The following is a 5476-nucleotide window of genomic DNA, read 5'->3' as shown; positions in this document are numbered from 1 at the left end:
CTTTGACTTCTGATACAACACCATCCGCGGGGGGGGGGGGGGGGGTAAGGAGATGCATGCTCTTTGGGATGAACAGAGGGTCAAGTGCTAAAAAGACCTTCTGGTAAGAGGCCCAGAGACAGTGATTCAATACTGCAAAGGGAGATTTATCCCCAGCCCAGTGTATCATCAGCTCTAGGGAAAGGTAGAGGATAGCACATTCAGACTGGGCAATCAAGAGAGATGGATAAAGGACTATTTACAAAGGTGCATGAAGGGTTTGGTATTGTGAGAGGAGCAGTGAAGTAGCCTGAGGCTAGCAATGGTGGGGAGCTGTTATCACCCGCTAGGACTGAGAAGACCCCAAGGGAAGGAGCAGGAACCAGAACCAGGAGAGCGTGTGGTACGGAGAGGGCTGCATTGCAGGAGCTGTGGGCTTTGGTAGAAGATGCAGATGACCGAGAAAGGAGGACACAGGGGATTAAATACCCTGACTGCTCCCTCTTCCTGTTCTGGGAGCACTTTCTGGTGTCCATTATTGGCTGGGTCCAACCGGGAGTCAGAGAGCAAGGTTGCCTGTTGATGCAGCCCAGACACATCAACCTCCCAGGACATAGAGAAGGTGGAGAAGGGGAAGGATGAATGGAAGATATCCAGCCACCTATCAGTTGAAATTTCTATCTTTTTAAAAAAAATTTGTTGAAGTATAGCAAATGAAATTTCTCTACTTTAAGTCAATCAATGACTCCGTTCTGGCAAATGAAATTTGAGGGGAATCTGCTAGGGAATTTCTGGAGAAAGGTTCTTTACTTTTAGGAAGGAGACAAGAAGAGAGCTGTTTCTCACTGTGTCTGATGTGATGCCTGGAACTGCAGCAGCTATCTTGCAACTGTGAGGGAAACCAGTCTAAGGCAAAACTGACCTACAGAGGGTAGAAGAGAAAAGAGATGGAAAGAACTGGGTCCTTGATGACATTGCAGAGCTGCTGTGAGAATCTGTTCTATCTCTGTTTTGTTTTTTTTTAATGAAGTAATAAAGATTCTTATTGTTTGAACCACTTTGAGTTGGCTTTCCAGTTACTTGCAGCCCAAGGCTTCCTAATAACACAGCTGCCATCTACCATCTCCAAGCCTGTGTGCAAGCATTCTTGGCTCCCACAGACTGCAGGCCAAACCCTCCTGTTTTCCTCTGCTGACCACAGGCTTATACTGTGTGCATCAGATCCAATAGAGTTTCAAATGCTTTTCTTTTTTTGTTAAATAAATCTTATTTATTTATTTATTTTTGGCTGCATTGGGTCTTCATTGCTGCACGCGGGCTTTCTCTAGTTGCAGCAAGCAGGGGCTACTCTTCGTTGTGGTGCATGAGGACACAGGGGATTAAATACCCTGACTGCTCCCTCTTCCTGTTCTGGGAGCACTTTCTGGTGTCCATTATTGGCTGGGTCCAACCGGGAGTCAGAGAGCAAGGTTGCCTGTTGATGCAGCCCAGACACATCAACCTCCCAGGACATAGAGAAGGTGGAGAAGGGGAAGGATGAATGGAAGATATCCAGCCACCTATCAGTTGAAATTTCTATCTTTTTAAAAAAAATTTGTTGAAGTATAGCAAATGAAATTTCTCTACTTTAAGTCAATCAATGACTCCGTTCTGGCAAATGAAATTTGAGGGGAATCTGCTAGGGAATTTCTGGAGAAAGGTTCTTTACTTTTAGGAAGGAGACAAGAAGAGAGCTGTTTCTCACTGTGTCTGATGTGATGCCTGGAACTGCAGCAGCTATCTTGCAACTGTGAGGGAAACCAGTCTAAGGCAAAACTGACCTACAGAGGGTAGAAGAGAAAAGAGATGGAAAGAACTGGGTCCTTGATGACATTGCAGAGCTGCTGTGAGAATCTGTTCTATCTCTGTTTTGTTTTTTTTTAATGAAGTAATAAAGATTCTTATTGTTTGAACCACTTTGAGTTGGCTTTCCAGTTACTTGCAGCCCAAGGCTTCCTAATAACACAGCTGCCATCTACCATCTCCAAGCCTGTGTGCAAGCATTCTTGGCTCCCACAGACTGCAGGCCAAACCCTCCTGTTTTCCTCTGCTGACCACAGGCTTATACTGTGTGCATCAGATCCAATAGAGTTTCAAATGCTTTTCTTTTTTTGTTAAATAAATCTTATTTATTTATTTATTTTTGGCTGCATTGGGTCTTCATTGCTGCACGCGGGCTTTCTCTAGTTGCAGCAAGCAGGGGCTACTCTTCGTTGTGGTGCACGGGCTTCTCATTGCGGTGTCTTCTCTTGTTGTGGAGCATGTGCTTTAGGCATGGGCTTCAGTAGTTGTGGCACGCGGGCTCAGTAGTTGTGGCTTGCAGGCTCTAGAGTGCAGGCTCAGTAGTTGTGGTGCATGGGCTTAGTTGCTCCGTGGCATGTGGGATCTTCCCGGACCAGGGCTCAAACCTGTGTCCCCTACATTAGCAGGCGGATTCTTAACCACTGCGCCACTAGGGAAGCCCTCAAATGCTTTTCAGTCTGTGATGAAAGAAAGAGTCAGAAGTGGGGAATGGGCTGTTATCTGCTATGCTGCTCTGTAGCTACAGATGGCTCCTGGTGGTAGCAATGACCACAGTAGAGAGACTTCCATGGAGGCAGGTGGTATAGGGTAGCTGGATGGCATAGGCCTTGCAGGTTGTCAGAACTGGCTTCAGGTCTAGGTCTGCTGCTTTCTAACTGTGTGACTTTGGGCAAGTTAATTAACCTCTCTGAGACTTGGTTTTCTCACTGGATGTGTTAAGGTTTGAATTAGATGAAAGGAAAACAGAAAACACTAATGCAAATCCTAGACCTGAGAGGCTGCCCTCGAAGGACTTCATCTCTCTCCCTTCCTATCCCTTTCCACCTCTGGATTGTGTGTGAGGGAGGTTGGGAAGGGTCCAAAGGGATATTGGCAAAAGAAGCAACCCAATCAAAGGAAGAATGTGAGCTCCCAGATAGCAGTGACTTGACTTGCCACATAGAGGGCATCCCCCCACCCCACCCCCAGTGTTTGATGTATAAATGTATGAATGAATGAAAGAATAAATGAAAGAAAAAGAATGAGTAAGAGGGCTAAAAAAATGGGGAAATTTCAGCCACAGAGAAAAAGGTTGAAGGAGGGCTTCATAAAATTCCACTGATCAATATCTATGGTGCAGATGGCAGATCAGTCAGGACAAGCTAAATAATGCTGTGGTAACAAACATCCCCCAAATTCCAGTGGCTTTACAACAGCCATGTTTAGGTACTACATGGTGAGTTATCAGGGTGGTCTGTTCTTCAAAGTCACTCAACCATCCAGCTGTGTAGGAAGCTCCATGTTGATATGCTTCCATAATGACAGCAGCAGGGAAAAGAGAATATGGCAAACCACACACTGGCTCTTAAATCACCTGCCCAGAAGTGTTGGCCAAAGGAAGTCACATGGACACATTTGAGTTCAATTGGGTCGAGAAGTACAATCCTACTATGTTCCCAGAAATGAAAGAACTGACTGTTTATCAACAGTTTTAATACCTACCATCAGTGGTATAGGCCAGAGCGGGGCTTGGGCTGAATGCAGCTCAGACATGATTTGTTTGGCCTGTTCAGTACTTTAAATAATTTTATAAGGTTTCCTACAGGTATGACATCAATCTATAATCTATATCCGTATAATCTGGCTAAATTTGAAAAGTTGAACTATCTGGTGACAGTGAGCCCAGGTGTATTAATTAGGATTAAGTTGGGCAGATGATAACAGAAACTGTCAAAAATAACAGTGGCTTAAATAAGATACATGTTTCTTTCTCATATAGAAGGAGCCAGGAGACAAGTAGGCAGCCCAGGACTGGGTAGGTAGATTCAAAAAGCCATCAGGGTCTTAGGCTTCTCTCTCGGTTCTGTTGTTTTCGGTGTATAGCTCCCATTTGCAAAGGTTGCTTCGTGGCCCATGGTGGCTTCCAGGGCTCCAGCCCTCACATTCACACTCTAGGCCAGAGAAAGAAAAATTGAAGGCAAAAAGGGAGTCAGCTCTCTTTATACAGCCTTCCCAGAATTCCTGCACAAAGCTTCTACTTACAACTTATTGTCTAGATAGTCACATGGCTATACCAAGGGCAAGGGAGGATAGACATAGTCATGTGACTATGCTCAAGCCAAAGTAGTCTTTTTCCCCAGGATGAAATTTGCCCAGCTAAAATTAAATCATCTTTCTGCTATTAAAGAGAAAGGGGAAGAATCGAGGTTGCCATTGGCACTTAACAGCCTCTGCCAGGGGCCTGCAGTCCTGATTGTCTGGAGTAGCAGATGCCTCACTCACACTGGGCCTGAGCTCATGTGTTTCCCACAGACCCCACCATTCCCTGATGCCTCTCCAGCATTCCATGTCAATTACTATTTATCACTGGGCTTGTGTTGACTTTTTTTTTTCTTAGTGGAATTAAGAGGAGAAAGAAATATTTCCTATACTATGTCTTTGTTAAAAATCAAAAGAGTAAAAACTATACCAAGAGAATCATGTGCTTCAAGAAAAATGAGAGTGGAAGCATATTTCTCTGGGGAAGAGAAAAATATTCTTAGCTGTGTATCATGCAAACAAGGTATATTGGAAAAAATGCAACTTAATACACTCTTTTGAAACAGCTGACTTGCTTTACTCACCACTGTGGCCTGGCAGGCGCTCTACTGGTTGTGTAGCTCCCTGGGAAGACAGTGGGCCTGAGATCTTCCTGGTTCTGTACAGCTCAGCCCTCTTCCTGGGAGGAGAACAGCCCCATTTTGTCCAATGTCTCTTACCACTTATTTGGAATGATCTCGCCCTTCTTTGTATTCAGGACTTATTTTGAGCAAGTTCAAAACCGTCTTGCAAAGTTCAAGATCATTATGACAGGCAAAAATGCAGTGAAATAGCACACCACTGTCAGTTAATTACCAAAAATCCTTTAATAGCTGACATTATTATAAATTATATACCATTATGACAGGGACAGTTGGGCTCTCTGTTTTTCTTGCCCTCCATTGGAGCCCCAAACAATGCCGTCTTGTTGGGGAGAAAGACCTGGATGCACTTGGAGGCAAGTTGGGAGTTTACATGGGCGACCTATGCTGACCACAGCAGCCTGTGGGCCTCTAAGGACACCCTGTTGCTGGGTGGGGATGAGGCAGCTGCCTGAAAAGGCCTCAGAAACAACCCTTTTCCCATTCCTACCTGCCTGCCCCACTGCTGTGGCTACAAGAGTCTCTTCCCCAATGGGCCTCCCAACTCCCTCTGCCCTGTTCCCTGTTCTTCTCCCTGTCTAGGCCTACCTCAAAGAGGCCCTCTTCCAGGGAGCCTCCCCCGATTTTTCTTCCTAAAGCTCCAGGCACATGGTAGGTTAGTTCTCTTTTGTTTTTGTTCTTGAGTTGGGCACATAAAGTGCACACCTTAAGTGTAAAACTTGGTGATTTTTTTTTTTTTTTTTTTTTTTTTGGCTAAGTTTGGTCTTCGTTGCTGC

Source organism: Neophocaena asiaeorientalis, unplaced genomic scaffold (genome assembly GCF_003031525.2).
Source record: "Neophocaena asiaeorientalis asiaeorientalis breed wild unplaced genomic scaffold, Neophocaena_asiaeorientalis_V1.1 scaffold264, whole genome shotgun sequence".
In the NCBI taxonomy this organism is placed as follows: domain Eukaryota; kingdom Metazoa; phylum Chordata; class Mammalia; order Artiodactyla; family Phocoenidae; genus Neophocaena; species Neophocaena asiaeorientalis.
The sequence above is the reverse complement of the archived record's forward strand: the minus strand, read 5'-3'. Positions refer to the sequence as shown.